Consider the following 18,917-nt stretch of genomic DNA (forward strand, 5'->3'; position numbering starts at 1 on the left):
ATATTTCTGAGGCGGAAGCTAATATTTTTTAAGTCTTTTGGGTGGGATAAAATGGCAGAGAAGCCTAACAACACCAATCATGCTTAAACTTTGAATAATATATAGAAATTAAGATAAAATATCTTTAAGAATTTTTTATAGTAGGGGGGCCATGGCCCCCTCCCTAAACGAGCTCCGCCATTGTAAACAATTTGTTGTGCTATTTGTCGCCCTAGCACCCCTAGAATATGTGTACCGGCCTAAGCACCCAACGTGTTCGGGATGCGGGCTCCATCAGTTGGCTAATGATCATGCCGCTGTCGGGTAACTGGTTTAAGGGCCATGCATATGACTTGGACTGGATTGAGATAGTTATTGACGCGGCCCCAAGTTTCAAAGAGATACGGAATGCCGGAACATCATTTTGTCAAAAAGGAAATCATGCAATACACTATAGGGATTATAATTTTTTTTTGAATGTTAGCAGGAGAGCTGCTAAATCCATTGATTAAAAAGAAACTGGTCAGAAGATCCACACTACTCGGTTTATTGGAGGAAAACCGGGTGAAAACCTGAACAACGGCAAGCCACACCTACACACACCCTCCTGAACCACGGGTCTCACCTGACCAGAAACCAGCTCCAAAACGATGCCCCCCCGAGGAAAAGCGACACTGAATAGCGCCGCCATCGTTCGATCTGTAAAACAGATCTAGGGTTTCCCCCGGAGCATGTCGAGAAAGGCAAAGTGAAGGTTGCTACATCGACGCCTCCAACAGGAAACGACGCCTGTAGGCGCCGTCGTCGACGACTCCGACCACAGTCGGAGAGCAGCTTTCACCGGCAACCTCACTTGCACAAGCCCGACAAGGAAACGGCCAGCCAACAAACCAACCTCGCTGCGCTTGCCTCCACGGCCGACCGCACCTCCCGGCAAGTCCGACATGCTGCCATCCATCCTTCCGCTGCCCCGCACTTGATGGAAGGATGTGATACGTCTCAAACGTATCTATAATTTCTTATGTTCCATGCTACTTTTATGATGATACTCACATGTTTTATACACATTATATGTCATTATTATGCATTTTCCGGCACTAACCTATTAACGAGATGCCGAAGAGCCGATTCGTTGTTTTCTCGCTTTTTTGGTTTCGAAATCCTAGTAAGGAAATATTCTCGGAATTGGACGAAATCAACGCCCAGGGTCCTATTTTTCCACGAAGCTTCCAGAAGTCCGAGGGAGAGACGAAGTGGGCCACGAGGTGGCCACACCACCAGGCGGCGCGGCCCAGGCCCTGGCCGCGCCGGCCTGTGGTGTGGGCCCCTCGGGCGCCCCCCTGACCTATCTCCTCCGCCTACTTAAAGCCTTCATCGCGAAACCCCCAGTACCGAGAGCCACGATACGAGAAAACATACCGAGACACCGCCGCCGCCAATCCCATCTCGGGGGATTCTGGAGATCACCTCCGGCACCCTGCCGGAGAGGGGAATCATCTCCCGGAGGACTCTACACCGCCATGGTCGCCTCCGGATTGATGTGTGAGTAGTTCACCCCTGGACTATGGGTCCATAGCAGTAGCTAGATGGTTGTCTTCTCCCCATTGTGCTTCATTGTCCGATCTTGTGAGCTGCCTATCATGATCAAGATCATCTATCCGTAATGCTACATGTGTGTTTGTTGGGATCCGATGAATAGAGAATACTATGTTATGTTGATTATCAATCTATCTATGTGTTGTTTATGATCTTGCATGCTCTCCGTTGCTAGTAGAGGCTCTGGCCAAGTCATTGCTTGTAACTCCAAGAGGGAGTATTTATGCTCGATAGTGGGTTCATGTCTCCGTGAATGCAGGGGAGTGACAGAGCAACCTCTAAGATTATGGATGTCGTTGTTGCCACTAGGGATAAAACATTGATGCTATGTTCGAGGATATAGTTATTGATTACATTACGCACCATACTTAATGCAATTGTCTCGTTGTTTACAACTTAATACCGGAAGGGGTTCGGATGATAACTCTGAAAGTGGACTTTTTAGGCATAGATGCATGCTGGATAGCGGTCTATGTACTTTGTCGTAATGCCCAATTAAATCTCACAATACTCATCATGTCATGTATGTGCATTGTCATGCCCTCTCTATTTGTCAATTGCCCAACTGTAATTTATTTACCCAATATGCTATTTCTTATGGGAGAGACACCTCTAGTGAACTGTGGACCCCGGTCCATTCTTTTACATCGAATACAATCTCTCGCAATACTTGTTTTACTTGTTCTCTCGCAAACAATCATCATCCACACTATACATCTAATCCTTTGTTACAGCAAGCCGGTGAGATTGACAACCTCACTTGTTTCGTTGGGGCAAAGTACTTTGGTTGTGTTGTGCAGGTTCCACGTTGGCGCCGGAATCCCGGTGTTGCGCCGCACTACACTCCGTCACCAACAACCTTCAACGTGCTTCTTGGCTCCTACTGGTTCGATAAACCTTGGTTTCTTACTGAGGGAAAACTTGCTGCTGTACACATCATACCTTCCTCTTGGGGTTCCCAACGGACGAGTGCTTTACCGTCACAAGGAAGCTACGACTCCCACGTCAACAACTCTTTTTCTGGCGCCGTTGCCGGGGAGATCAAGACACGCTGCAAGGGGAGTCTTCACATCGCAATCTCTTTACTTTGTTTTTGTCTTGCTTTATTTTATTTACTACTTTGTTTGCTGCATTATATCAAAACACAAAAAAATTAGTTGCTAATTTTACTTTATTTACTATCTTGTTTGCTATATCAAAAACACAAAAAAATTAGTTACTTGCATTTACTTTATCTAGTTTACTTTATTTACTACTACTAAAATGAGTAATCCGAAAGTTGAAGTTCGTTCGTTTAAACAACAAGGGGGAGAATGTTTAAAAGATGCTTGGTATAGAATTAATGATGCTCATAATAGGTGCACTAAGAAACACTCCACCATTATCCTACTCAGGAATTTTTATGTTGGTATCTCTAGTTGGAATATGTATGTTCTTGATTGTCTCGCGGGAGGTAATTTCCTAGGTACTCCTGCCTTAGAAGCTAGTTGCATTATTGAGAGTCTATTTGGAAAACCACCTGTTAATGAAGTGAAAACTGAAATCTCTCTTGAAGATATTATGAAAAAGATAGAGATCACAGAGCAAAACCTTCCGAGTATTGAAACTAAATTGGGAATACTATTCAGTAGCACTGATAAACTTGATGAATCTCTAGGAGGAATTAATGAGAGAATTTCTATCTTAGAAACTTGTGCTACTCATGATAATCAAACCCATAGGATAAATAAACTTGAAGAAGCTATGGGAATTTTGGGTTCAACTTTTTCTTCTCTTAATTACAGGGAGAAAACTTATGTGGGTAAGGAGCAAAAGTTTATGTATGTCTCTAAGGTGCCTAAACCAAAAAAATATTATTATAGGCCTAAAATTGACAAAGCCCTTAGTACCACTACAGATGGGGGAGCTAATGATATCAATGCTTCATCTCCCGATACCACTTGATACACACTTTCTGCGCCTAGCTGAAAGGCGTTAAATAAAAGCGCTTATGGGAGACAACCCATGTTTTTACTACAGTATTTTATTTTATATTTGAGTCTTGGAAGTTGTTTACTACTGTAGCAACCTCTCCTTATCTTAGTTTTATTGCATTGTTGTGCCAAGTAAAGTCTCTAATAAAAGTATGATACTAGATTTGGATTACTGCGCAGAAACAGTTTTCTTTGATGTCACGAATCTGGGTCTAATTCTCTGTAGGAAATTCAGAAAATTATGCCAATTTACGTGAGTGATCCTCAGATATGTACGCAACTTTCATTAGTTTTAAGTTTTTTCATTTGAGCAAGTCTGGTGCCTGTTAGAAATTCGTCTTTACGAACTGTTCTGTTTTGACAGATTCTGCCTTTTATTTTGCATTGCCTGTTTTGTCATGCTTGATGGATTTCTTTATTCCATTGACTTTCAGTAGATTTGTGCAATGTCCAGAAGTATAAAGAATGATTGTGTCACCTCTGAATATGTGAATTTTAATTGTGCACTAACCCTCTAATGAGCTGCTTTGAGTTTGGTGTGGAGGAAGTTTTCAAGGATTAAAAGAGGAGGATGATATACACCATGATCAAGGAGAGTGAAAGCTCTAAGCTTGGGGATGCCCCGGTGGTTCACCCCAGCATATATCAAGAAGACTCAAGCGTCTAAGCTTGGGGATGCCCAAGGCATCCCCTTCTTCATCGACAACATTATCAGGTTCCTCCCCTGAAACTATATTTTTATTCCGTCACATCTTATGTACTTTGCTTGGAGCGTCTGCTTGTTTTTGTTTTTGTTTTGTTTGAATAAAATGGATCCTAGCATTCATTGTATGGGAAAGAGACACGCTCCGCTGTTGCATATGGACAAGTATGTCCTTAGCTTTACTCATAGTATTCATGGCGAAGTTTCTTCTTCGTTAAATTGTTATATGGTTGGAATTGGAAAATGATATATGTGGTAATTGGTATAACATCTTGAATAATGTGATACTTGGCAATTGTTGTGCTCATGTTTAAGCTCTTGCATCATATACTTTGTACCTATTAATGAAGAAATACATAGAGCATGCTAAAATCTGATTTGCATGTTTGGTTTCTCTAAGGTCTAGATAATTTCTAGTATTGAGTTTGAACAACAAGGAAGACGGTATAGAGTCTTATAATGTTTACAATATGTCTTTTATGTGAGTTTTGCTGTACCGGTTCATCCTTGTGTTTGTTTCAAATAACCTTGCTAGCCTAAACCTTGTATCGAGAGGGAATACTTCTCATGCATCCAAAATCCTTGAGCCAACCACTATGCCATTTGTGTCCACCATACCTACCTACCACATGGTATTTCTCCGCCATTCCAAAGTATATTGCTTGAGTGCTACCTTTAAAATTTTCATTCTTTACCTTTATAATATATAGCTCATGGGACAAATAGCTTAAAAACTATTGTGGTATTAAATATGTACTTATGCACTTTATCTCTTATTAAGTTGCTTGTTGTGCGATAACCATGTTTCTGGGGACGCCATCAACTATTTCTTTGTTGAATATCATGTGAGTTGCTATGCATGTCCGTCTTGTCTGAAGTAAGAGAGATCTACCACCTTATGGTTAAGCATGCATATTGTTAGAGAAGAACATTGGGCCGCTAACTAAAGCCATGATCCATGGTGGAAGTTTCAGTTTTGGACATATATCCTCAATCTCATATGAGAACATTAACTGTTGCTACATGCTTATGCATTAAAGAGGAGTCCATTATCTGTTGTCTATGTTGTCCCGGTATGGATGTCTAAGTTGAGAATAATCAAAATCGAGAAATCCAATGCGAACTTTCTCCTTAGACCTTTGTACAGGCGGCATAGAGGTACCCCATTGTGACACTTGGTTAAAACATGTTTATTTCAATGATCCGGTAGTCCAAGCTAATTAGGACAAGGTGCGGGCACTATTAGTATACTATGCATGAGGCTTGCAACTTGTTGGATATAATTTACATAACTCATATGCTTTATTACTACCGTTGACAAAATTGTTTCTTGTTTTCAAAATAAAAGCTCTAGCACAAATATAGCAATCGATGCTTTCCTCTTTGAAGGACCTTTCTTTTACTTTTATGTTGAGTCAGTTCACCTATTTCTCTCTATCTTAAGAAGCAAACACTTGTGTGAACTGTGCATTGATTCCTACATACTTGCATATTGCACTTGTTATATTACTCTATGTTGACAATATCCATGAGATATACATGTTACAAGTTGAAAGCAACCGCTGAAACTTAATCTTCCTTTGTGTTGTTTCAATACTTTCTACTTTGAATTATTGCTTTATGAGTTAACTCTTATGCAAGACTTATTGATGCTTGTCTTTAAGTACTATTCATGAAAAGTCTTTGCTTTATGATTCAGTCGTTTACTCATGTCATTTACCATTGTTTTGATCGCTGCATTCATTACATGTGCTTACAATAGTATGATCAAGATCATGTTGGTAGCATTGTCACTTAAGAAATTATCTTTGTTATCGTTTACCTACTCGGGACGAGTAGGAACTAAGGTTGGGGATGCTTGATACGTCTCAAACGTATCTATAATTTCTTATGTTCCATGCTACTTTTATGATGATACTCACATGTTTTATACACATTATATGTCATTATTATGCATTTTTCGGCACTAACCTATTAACCGGATGCCGAAGAGCCGATTGCTTGTTTTACTGCTGTTTTTGGTTTCAGAAATCCTAGTAAGGAAATATTCTCGGAATTGGACGAAATCAACGCCCAGGGTCCTATTTTTCCACGAAGCTTCCAGAAGTCCGAAGGAGAGACGAAGTGGGGCCACGAGGTGGCCACACCACCAGGCGGCGCGGCCAGGGCCTGGGCCGCGCCGGCCTGTGGTGTGGGCCCCTCGGGCGACCCCCCTGACCTAATTCCTCCGCCTACTTAAAGCCTTCGTCGCGAAACCCCCAGTACCGAGAGCCACGATACGAGAAAACATACTGAGACGCCGCCGCCGCCAATCCCATCTCGGGGGATTCTGGAGAACACCTCCGGCACCCTGCCGGAGAGGGGAATCATCTCCCGGAGGACTCTACACCGCCATGGTCGCCTCGCAGTTGATGAGTGAGTAGTTCACCCCTGGACTATGGGTCCATAGTTGTAGCTAGATGGTTGTCTTCTCCCCATTGTGCTTCATTGTCTGATCTTGTGAGCTGCCTATCATGATCAAGATCATCTATCTGTAATGCTACATGTGTGTTTGTTGGGATCCGATGAATAGAGAATACTATGTTATGTTGATTATCAATCTATCTATGTGTTGTTTATGATCTTGCATGCTCTTCGTTGCTAGTAGAGGCTCTGGCCAAGTCATTGCTTGTAACTCCAAGAGGGAGTATTTATGCTCGATAGTGGGTTCATGTCTCCGTGAATGCGGGGAGTGACAACAACCTCTAAGATTATGGATGTGCTGTTGCCACTAGGGATAAAACATTGATGCTATGTTCGAGGATATAGTTATTGATTACATTACGCACCATACTTAATGCAATTGTCTCGTTGTTTACAACTTAATACCGGAAGGGGTTCGGATGATAACCTCGAAAGTGGACTTTTTAGGCATAGATGCATGCTTGGATAGCGGTCTATGTACTTTGTCGTAATGCCCAATTAAATCTCACAATACTCATCATGTCATGTATGTGCATTGTCATGCCCTCTCTATTTGTCAATTGCCCAACCGTAATTTGTTTACCCAATATGCTATTTCTTATGGGAGAGACACCTCTAGTGAACTGTGGACCCCGGTCCATTCTTTTACATCGAATACAATCTATCTGCAATACTTGTTTTACTCGTTCTCTCGCAAACAATCATCATCCACACTATACATCTAATCCTTTGTTACAGCAAGCCGGTGAGATTGACAACCTCACTCGTTTCGTTGGGGCAAAGTACTTTGGTTGTGTTGTGCGGGTTCCACGTTGGCGCCGGAATCCTCGGTGTTGCGCCGCACTACACTCCGTCACCAACAACCTTCAACGTGCTTCTTGGCTCCTACTGGTTCGATAAACCTTGGTTTCTTACTGAGGGAAAACTTGCTGCTGTACACATCATACCTTACTCTTGGGGTTCCCAACGGACGAGTGCTTTACCGTCACAAGGAAGCTACGACTCCCACGTCAACAGGATGCAACACCTGCAGCGTTGCCATTCCACTCCTATTGGAAGGATGAAACACCCACGGTGCCATTCTTCTCTCTACAGGAGGATGCAACGCCTTGCGCCATTCTTCTCCCTTCAAGAGGATGTAACAACAGCGGAGCGCCATTCGTCTCGCAACAGAAGGAAGCAGCACCCGCCACACCGCCATTCCTCTCCCCTCCAGCCACCACCAACTCGCCAAGACGCTCGCAGCAAGAACCAAGCCCATCAGGGCCGTCTTGCGCCGCAGCCCTCGGGAGCAGCACCATCTGTGCGCAGCTCCCATGGCTGCCACCCTGCCTGCGCAAGCGCTGCGCAGCGCCGCCGCTTTGCAACCCAGAGTAGGCCCAGATCGCCCGCATCAGGCCCCCTCACCCGAGCAGCGTCGTCGGGCTTGCAGCCGTTGCCGGCGTCTCCCGAGCTTCCCATGACGCCTCCTGAACCTCCACCGCACCACTCGCCGGACCTGCGCCACAGCACCCGCCGACGGGCCGCCGCGCCGCACCATGCGACCCCAGAACCGCCGCCACTCCGCGCGTAGGGGATGTGTTGGGGGCGCCCGCCATGCCCTCCGCCTTCTGCGGCCAGACGCCGCCACCGCCGCCGACGCCGGCGGCAGCAGCGGCCAGGAGTGGCCGGGATCTGGGGAGCTCTGTTTAGAGTTTGGGTGCCCTCTCGAGCTGCCCCGCGCGAGAGCAGTCCGAGAGGATAAGACTTAATGGTTTATTTCTTTGTTCGTACGAGCGTACGCATAGGGATTATAATTTGTTGGGTTGACGAAGGTGGTGCACACGTTTTTCGAGAGTTAAGGTTTATCATTAATTTGATCAAGAAAACATGAATTATACTTTATGCATGTTATACCATTAAATTCGTATTTAAATAGAAAATTGCTTGTATAATTTCTATGGCAATCGATTCGAGCATGGATTATGTACACGCACGCATGGATGTGGGTGTTTTCATCACCGTAGATTTGTTCCTCGAGATTCCTGCTCGATGTGGTAGATGAAAAAGTAGTTCTCTCTCCTTCTTTTATTTAAATCTCAAAGCAAAACAGACAGTGACGAAAATGCCCACACTCACATGCATGTAAGTACATAAATATATCCGCAATAGTTAAATGATTTAACTGATATTTTTTGTGATAAATGTTTAACTGGTAAATTATTGGTCAAAGTTTGGACACAGAACAAAAACATAACCTCGGTTGCATAAGGCTTCTAGGAAGTCTCATAGTTAACTCAAAGCTTAGAGATTCAGATAGATATATGGCTTTTTTGTTCTGTCTCTTTTTTGGGCTTATGGCCTACTTTCTTCGGTACTTTTAATTGATTTAAATTTGGTATAAAGTTAAACTAAATTCAAGTCGATTAAAAGAGACCGGACGAAGTATTAGTTATGGGCTATCGGATACAATTTGCATGGATTGGAGGACCAGTTGCCCATGCTGTAGCGGCACAATCCAAATGAGCCGACCCGTTCGACGAGATCTATTGGTCTATCAAATACGGGAAATGAATGCGGCACAGACATCACACACCTAGCTGGAAGATCCAGCTTCCGGCGTTGTCACATACCTCGTCGCTGCAGTATCCAGCCACAGACGTCTCCTTGCGAGAGCCTCCCCTCGATCTGCCATAGCACCACCTTGTACACAGCCTCCTCGGTCACAGCCCTCGCCGGCGCCGCAACAACGAGGCCCGCCCTCACGAAAGCGATGGCACCTACGCCGCCACTGGTTCTTGTCCCCAAGCAGGCCGATGCTGCAACTGTTGCGCCACCCAACCACTGAGTCGCGACGGGTTCATGTGGAGTCTGGTTGCTGTGTATGGTGCCGCCCAAGATGCTTTTAAGGCTGACTTTTTACGAGAGTTGGTAAATCTTACTAAAGATAATCCATACCCGATTTTGACCGGTGGTGATTTTAATTTACTAAGATTTCCTCAAGAAAAAAGTAAAGGTCTTTTTGATGGACATTGGCCTTTCTTGTTTAACGTTGTCATTGATAGCCTTGACTTAAGAGAGTTGTTTATGTCCGGTCGACAGTTTACTTGGGCCAACAGCTTGCCTGAACCCACATACGAAAAACTAGATCGCGTGTTGATGGATACCGAATGGGAAGATAAATACCCTATGGTGTCTGTCCGTGCACTAGAACGTATTGAAAAATTGTCTGACCATGCTCCTATCCTCTTAACTACTGGGAACCCCCGACCTATTTGTAAGCGGCCTTTCAAATTTGAACTTGGCTGATTACAGAGAGATGGGTTCCACGAGATGGTTAAGACGGTTTGGGAAAGGCCAGTTGGTGGTAGTACTCCAATCTTGAGATGGAATAATAAGATGCGTGCAATGCGCAGACATCTCTCTGGTTGGGCTACCCATATGACGGGCATTTTTAAGAAAGAAAAGACTCGCTTATCAACTTTGATTGATGAGCTTGAGGCTTTTGCTGAGGTAAGACCGTTGTCTACGCACGAGATTGAAATTAAGAATCAGTCCAATGCGTAGATGGCGAGTCTCCTTCGCGAGGAGGAACTCAAATGGTACCAACGTTTCAAGGCCCAATTCATTTTGGAAGGAGACTCAAATACGCGATATTTCCATGGTATAGCAAATGGGAGACATCGGAAAAAACGTATTCACTCTCTTATTCAAGATGAAGGGTTGATTGAAGGCCATGAGCAACTCAAATCTTACATTACTAATTATTATAAAGGCTTGTTTGGTCCTCCAGATGAAAGTTTATTTTCTCTAGATGAGGACTTAACAGCCGACATACCCCAAGTTTCTATTGAAGAAAATGCCTTACTTACTGCACCTTATTCTGAGGAAGAGGTGCAGAAGGCTATTTTCCAAATGGAATGCAACAAAGCACCGGGTCCTGATGGTTTTCCAGCGGAGTTTTACCAAACCTTCTGGGATACTATTAAAGCGGATCTTCTAGATTTGTTCAGTGCTTTTCATATTGGACAACTAGAATTATTTCGTCTAAATTTTGGTGAAGTAATATTGTTACCGAAAGTTAATGAGGCAGAAAGGATTCAACAATATAGACCTATTTGCCTTTTAAACGTAAGTTTCAAGATTTTCACGAAAGTGGCCACGATTAGACTTAATACGGTTGCGGATCATGTCGTTCAGCCGTCACAAACCGCTTTCATGCAAGGAAGAAATATCCTTGATGGAGTGGTGGTTTTGCATGAGACGGTACATGAGATGCATACTAAGAAATTAAATGGGGTTATTTTAAAATTAGACTTTGAAAAGGCTTACGACAAGGTCAAGTGGTCTTTCCTACAACAGACACTCAGGATGAAAGGTTTTTCTCCTGAATGGCGTGCTTTAATAAATGATTTTGTGTATGGAGGTAGTGTGGCAATTCGGGTTAATGACGACACCGGCCATTATTTCCAAACACGAAAAGGGTTACGCCAAGGGGATCCGTTATCACCTATGTTATTTAACATTGTGGGGGATATGTTGGCTATACTCATAGAGCGGGCCAAATCTGATGGCCAAATCGAAGGGGTGATTCCTCATCTGGTTGATGGTGGTTTATCTATCCTTCAATATGCCGATGATACAATTCTGTTTATGGATCATGATCTCGAAAAAGCTAGCAACTTGAAATTAATTTTGGTGGCTTTTGAGCAGTTGTCGGGATTGAAAATTAATTTCCATAAAAGTGAATTGTTCTGTTTCGGTGATGCCCAAGAAGATACAACTCTCTATACAGAGTTGTTCGGTTGTGGGCAAGGCCAATTTCCTATTCGCTATTTGGGTATTCCAATTCATTACCGGAGACTCACGATTGCTGAATGGAAAATAGTAGAAGAAAGATTACAGAAGCGCCTTAGTAGCTGGAAAGGCAAATTGCTATCCCTGGGAGGAAGATTGGTACTCATTAATTCGGTACTGACAAATATGGTACTGTATATGTTATCATTCTTCCTTTTGCCAAAAGGAGTTCTGCATAAACTCGATTATTATCGATCCAGATTCTTTTGGCAAGGTGATAGTGAGAAAAAGAAATATCGACTGGTTAAATGGAGGGTAGTTTGTAGTCCCAAAGATCAAGGCGGGCTTGGAGTTCATGACCTGGAGGTCAAGAATTCAGCTCTGCTGGGTAAATGGCTTTTTAAGCTCCTTACCGAGGATGGGATTTGGCAAACTATTCTTCGGAGAAAGTATATCGGCTCCAAGACGTTATCTCAGGTGATTTGGAAACCTGGAGATTGACACTTCTGGACTGGTCTAATGGCGACAAAAAATGTCTTTTTTCGTCATGGTACTTTCTCAATTAAAAATGGAACACAGATACGGTTCTGGGAAGATGCTTGGTTAGACAATGCACCTCTAAGTGAACAGTACCCTGCGTTGTATAGTATCGTTTGTCGCAAAGGAGATACTATTGCCACTGTAATGGCTACCTCTCCGCCGAATGTGACGTTCCGACGAGTTTTGCTAGAACAAAGGCTAGTGGCATGGAATGATCTAATTCATAGGTTGGGGGATGTTAACCTATCGCCTGAACCAGATGAATTTAGGTGGAATTTACATGTAGATGGCTCTTTCTCGGTAAAATCTTTATACAGCGCCATACTTCATTCTGATTTACCCGTTGATAATAATAAGAAAATTTGGAAGATGAAGATACCATTAAAAATTAAAATATTTGGATGGTATCTTCGTCGAGGAGTCATCCTCACCAAAGACAATCTTGTTAAGCGGAATTGGCAAGGAAGTTCCCGATGTGTTTTTTGTCATCATGATAAAACTATTAAATACCTCTTCTTCCAGTGCCAATTTGCGAGATCTATTTGGTCTGTCATCCAAGTAGCGTCGACCTTGTATCCTCTCGCTAGTGTGGCCAATGTCTTTGGTAATTGGCTTCATGGTATAGATTCAAGGTTTAAGTTACTTCTTAGGGTGGGGGCGCTAGCAGTTATCTGGGCGCTTTGGCTAAGTAGAAATGACAAGATTTTTAATGACAAAAATTCCTCTTTGTTGCAGGTCATCTACAGATGTACATGGATTCTTCGTTCATGGTTACCTCTTCAGCGCATGGAGAACCGAGACCTATTTACGGAGGTCTGTACACGGTTGGAGGCTACGGCGAGGGATACTTTTCCCTACATGGGTGACAACATAGTCTACGGATTGAAGCCCCAACCACAGCTTAGGCGTTATATGATTCATCGTTCCGATATGTATTTCGCCTAGTTTTTTTTAGTTTGGCATACTTTTTGGACTTGACACTCATAAACGGCTGTGTGCATCCTGGTTATGCAGAGGCTGGATGTAATTGCTTTCACACAAAAGTAATAAAGCATCCTTTATCGAAAAAAAATTGACCACCGGCTAGACCGCTAGAGGAGAGGAGAGGAAGATCGGTGGGCGGCTAGAGGGCAACGAAGCAAGAGGTGGAAGGGCTCGGATGCGGAGCGACGCAAATCGAGCGAGCGCGCTGCGTGCGGCGGCTAGGGTTCCGTCGAGTGGTTTTGTTTCACACTGTAGTGGCCAAGATGGACGCGGGGGAAAGTCACGGATCAAACGGCTTGGAATGGTCTCGCTAACGCCCAACCCTTGAGCGCCTAGTTGGCTATCGTGGATAGCCTAGGAAGCGCCCTAACCTTCGGCTGCGCGTTCGGTTAATATGGTTAGTTTGGTTTGGTTAATACGGTTTCTCAGTAAATACGGTTACGTATAAAAATACGGTTCAGTTTCGATAATAACCAAGTAAATTCGGTTCGGTTTCGGTAATAACCAAATTAACCAAAGTTGACGCGAATTTTTGGATAACACCTATGTTTTATGGACATATATTTCATTTCTATATTTTTTTAAGACCAAACTAATTGTGTTATGGGAGAAAAAAATGATAAACCTATGTTTTATGGACATATATTTCATGTCTATATATTTTTAAGACCAAACTAATTGTGTTATGGGATAAAAAATGATAAATAGTGAAAATACGGCTAAAATAAAAAATGAAGCATTTTTGTCTGACGCGAATTTTCGGATAACACCTATGTTTTATGGACATATATTTCATTTCTATATTTTTTTAAGACCAAACTAATTGTGTTATGGGAGAAAAAAATGATAAACCTATGTTTTATGGACATATATTTCATCTCTATATATTTTTAAGACCAAACTAATTGTGTTATGGGAGAAAAAAATGATAAATAGTGAAAATAGGCTAAAATAAAAAAATGAAGCTTTTATGTATATAGAGAACTTGAACTCACGACCTATCCTCAGGTAAATGAATATACTAACAAGTCCTTCCAAACACGCTGGAGTTCCTTCATTTTATAGTACTGACTTCTAGACAAATATAAAAGGTTAACGTGCATGTGTGATGGCCTGCAAATGAAACTATCTGTTGGTCTGAGCAACTCGTTTTTCTTTCGGTTAATGCGGTTTTCCGGTTTTTAACTGAATTAACTGAATTGTATATGGTTAGGACTTTCACTAACTGAAACCTAACCATAAAACCATAAAAACTGAAATTTGGTTTCGGTTAGTTTTTTTTTTCGATTCGGTTTTCAGTTTCGGTTCGGTTATGTATAGCCGGACTCTAACCCACTCGCACTTGCTTCTTAATTGGAAAAACGACCACATAATGTGAGGACGGGCGTCCTTGAGCTCGATGGCCCACTATCAATATTATGGTTGGAATATAATCAGTGCAATCTATGAATCATGCATGTTAGATTTTTTTTTTGATCAAAGGAGGTGTCTAGAAGATCTCGGGGGAGTTCATTCACATAACACGTAGCTTGTACAAAATACAAGGAGGCCCTTAACCAAACTCGTCCTAAAAAACTTAATGTTTGATGATAAGACTTCCATACTTACAAAAAACATCCTGGTAAGAAAAATGAAAAAGCAATCCAATCCCAAGGTGTCTCCGCCACAGCTCGTCGACGTCGCTGAGGATCAAGGGTAGAAAGCTCGAGCGCCCCCTTCCGACGAAGATCGGCAGCCACTGGACTCCTCCAAGCCACCGGGGACGCACCACTTAGTGACGAAGAAGTGTAGAGCTCCAGTAGAAAATATGGAGAAGGGCCTCTGAAATAGAGGTTGAAGAGGCACCTTCCCGGCCGAAGACCGCAGAGGCAAGGATGCATCTTGTGTGGTTGGGCTCGTCATCGTAGCACCACCGCAACAATGGTCCGTGTCGTTTGGAGAAGGCCATATAGGGGTGTAAACATATAGGATAATTTCCGCGCCGAAACCGGCCCTGAATCCATTTTAAGGTGTTCATATTTGATTTTAAAGAATCTGGCAGATAAGGATATCCGATTCTGAAGTGGTGCTCCGGATACGGTATAGGATATGGTATAACAAATAGCATTAGGATATTGATTATCTAAAATTTAATTAGGATAATAATCCGATTTTTGAGTTAAAAATCAAGGCTAAAATTCACAAGGTTAGTAGTTATTAAGTTACCAAATTCATTTGGCAAACATATTTAGCTCTAAATTCTATCAATTATTGAGTTTTAGCGTCAATTATGTCTATGTTTTCTTAACTACACAAGACTGAAAGTTTAAATCCCTCTCTAGATTTACAATAACTACAAATATCTACCGATGAGAGCAAATAACTGACTATGTTTGTTTCCGGTCCGACTCCACCCCGATTCTGATTTGAATCCACAGTCTGATATATCCGCATTCGAATATGAAACCGGTCAATACTCGGTCCGATCCGTATCTGATAAAAATATATGGTAAAGTATATGGTATGGGCAAAATCTGAACTTACCTGATCCGTTTACACCCCTAAGGCCATAACTCCACTCCCTCCTCTCCCCTCGCCTCCACAGCAGAAAAGAAATCAACATGAAGCTCCACCCCTTCAGACCACACCCATCGATGAAGATGGACATCTTTTGACGAGGAGAGGGAGATGTTGTCGAAGGGCGCCTTCGTCTCCAACCTCTGGAGCACCGCCTACAACCACCACATCACCACCCACCACCACCAGCTGTTCACGAACTCCGGGGATGATCTCCTCCATGGCATACCGCCAGACTCCACAAGGATAAAAACAACAAGACTAGATCTAATCCTAAAGTAGGCCTAGTACTACCAAAGAGAAGAGCCCAGCATCCTAATCCGTGTCCACAACAAAGCATGTTGGAACTGATAACCGTATGGCGGTATTGGGCGTGTTTTTTCAGAGGGTGGACATAATTAAAATTCTACTATTTTTCCGAGAATAAAGTTATACTAGACCAACAACACTAATTATGGATCAACGGAGTAGAAAATATGCATGTGCGTTGCAACATGTTTTTTTAATCGAAGTAAGGTCCAAAGCACAACCGCGCAGCCCCTCCGGTACTAGGTTTAACACACACTTCCATGTTTCTTTTGGTGCTTACGAGGAGTATATATTTTTTATAATCCAAATTTATTTTTCGCCAGTTCCATTCCATCAATGGTGCGTCTAGCCCCGGTGGAGGGCGCGTAAAGTTGTGTATCCCCGGATCTTCTAGGTTCTAGTTGGTTTTTGTTTAGTAGGTGTGGTTTCAGGTTTGGCTATTCCGATATATTGGTCTTATCTTGGTGTTGGTCACTGCTCTGGTGCACTAATCCTTCCGGGGCTTAGAGCATCTCCACTCGTCTCCCCGAGAAGCCCCCCACGAGCCGTTTTTTACATCCGGACTTGGGCCTAAATTCATCCAGCGATCCCACGCCATCCCCGGCCCCCGGGGAGCGCTTGGGGACTCCGGATGGAGCAAAACCAATCGCCCACGCCCACGTGTCTTCTCTTTCGTCCGGACTCCCCGGGCCATCCTCTTTTTCCCCGAGAAACGCCGCTTGAGGAGCACACGATTGGAAATATACTGTCCCCCAGGCCAAATTTTCGTCCAATCCGGACGAAAATTTCGCCGGATTTGGGCGTGGGGAGCGTCAACGAGTGGGGATGCTCTTAGGACGACGAGTGTCGATTTGTCTACTGCAGGAAGCTCTTCTATGACAAGCTTTGTCCGGCTCCGGTGATGGAGGGCGAGGATTGTGGCGTGTCTTCGGCTCGTGTTAGCATCAATAGTCGTCACTTGGTGGTCTAAAATCATACTAGTAAATTTTATTATTTTTTGATTCTCTGTACTACTATGAATAGATCGGTGGACATTTTTGTAAAAAAATTAGATATATTTTTTTTGGCGAGGAAACTAAAGCTCCCGAAGCTACGAGTTTTTTTCTTTTGGAGTGCATGAAATAAATCTACTGAAATAACTAGATCAAGACCTTGGGCCTCTAGCACTATTTTTCACAGCCCACGAGTGAGTTCGTCAGAGAGATGGACAAGGCTCAGTTGAGGTTAATCTTGTATGGGAAATCTTCTAGGACCTGCAAGTGCCAAGCAAGATCAAGATCTTCTTATGGAAGGCGCTACATGGAGATGTATCGGGTAGAGAAATCCTTGCCTCCCGTCATATTAAGGTTCTAGCTGAGTGTCTTGTTTGCTAGCTTGGAGCGGAGGATATATTCCATCTTTTGTTTAAATGCCAACGAGCAAAAGAAGTATGGAAGGCACTAGGTATGTGGCATGTAATTGAGCAGGTTCTTATGGTTGATCGGTCTAGCTTAGTAGTTTTGGAGTATATCCTTGGCAGTCCGAACCAAAGTTCACCAAGCACTGACGAGTGGAGGTTGAATGAGATCATTGCGGTTGGCTGTCGCCTATCATCATTGATCTTAGGCAGACTACCGAATTCCGAAAAACTCCGCATGCATATTTCAAATGGACGCCATGTCTGGAGTTTGCAAATGATGGTGTTTCGGTTGCGCGCAATCATATTTTATTCTGACTGTTTGGTTTTAGAGGGGATATGCATTTGTTTCAAGGTGAAATCAGACGCGGAAAATGGCATGGAAACCGGTAAGTGAGGATTGATAGTGGAGGTTTGAGTATTTGTGGTTCAGAGATTCCAACATAGTGTTTTGTGACTTGGAGCAGCGGAATTGGCAAGTGAGGCGATAGCACATGAGAAATTCAGTGTCCAAACTTGCAGAGTAAAAAAAATAATCTTGTTAAATACATTGTTTTATAAGTGCGAACTTTTTCTAGGGTGAAAACATATGGTCTTTGATCCCATATCTAAAAAAATATGGTCTTTGATCAGGACGATGATGGCACTTGTGTAGTGTGCCCTTCATGGCGTAGCTTTTGAAGTTGATGGATTTTTGGTGTTGTTTGGTCTGTGTTGGTCACCGTAGCGGGACTTCTTTTGTAATTCTTTTTTGTGTTATTGGTTGTGTGCATCCATATCGCCATTAAGACGGGTCCGAGAACTAATCCATCTTTCTCCTTCCATATTTTTTTATCCAAATCTATTAATCAGAAATTTTATAAGAAAATTAAAGGGTGGAACTATAATGTCATCAAATCTCTGTTGCAACTCATATTGCAACTCATAATTAGCATGAATCACGATAAAAATCACATGGTGTAGAATTTAACTGAGTACGAAGTTAGTTCTTCTCAGCTAGTTGAGAATTAACATATCTCAAAATAAAAATACTTGTTTACAAAAACCTACTCTTCCACAGCATTTCACCAAAATGTTTTGCACAACAACCACCCACAAACTAGTTTCACTCTTTTTTTAAACCTGGAACTAGTCACTCTTTCTCGAAATAGGCTTTCATCCCGCTTTATAAATAAAGCAACCACACCATAAAACAGTTCAAGCAAACAAAAGAAAAACGATGGGGCAACAACACAAACATGCCCAACAGAAGGAAAATGTACAAAGGAAGTCAACGACACATCGACAAAACCATAGCACCCCTCAACCGTAGCACCCTCCAGAATTGTCCCACCACGCAGCAAGCACCCCGGATCACCCAAGTACCAAGGCAGCACCTTCAAGAAGGGATGCGACGTCGATACGACGCTGCTGCCCGGAGCAAAATGGACCTAGGGTTTCCCCCGGTACTTGGGGCGGAATGGAGATGGGGTATCATCAATGTCCTTCAAGAAGGAGTGGCGACACCCACAGGCGCCACCGCGTCGGTGACGGACGAACCAGGAAAAGATTTCTCCCGAACCCCATATCCGTAATCCCCTGAAGATCCATGGCATTGACGTCCAGGGAGGTCCAAGTGCAAAGGTGGTAGGCACTACAACCA

This window comes from Lolium rigidum, chromosome 6 (genome assembly GCF_022539505.1).
Source record: "Lolium rigidum isolate FL_2022 chromosome 6, APGP_CSIRO_Lrig_0.1, whole genome shotgun sequence".
NCBI classification, from domain to species: Eukaryota; Viridiplantae; Streptophyta; class Magnoliopsida; order Poales; family Poaceae; genus Lolium; species Lolium rigidum.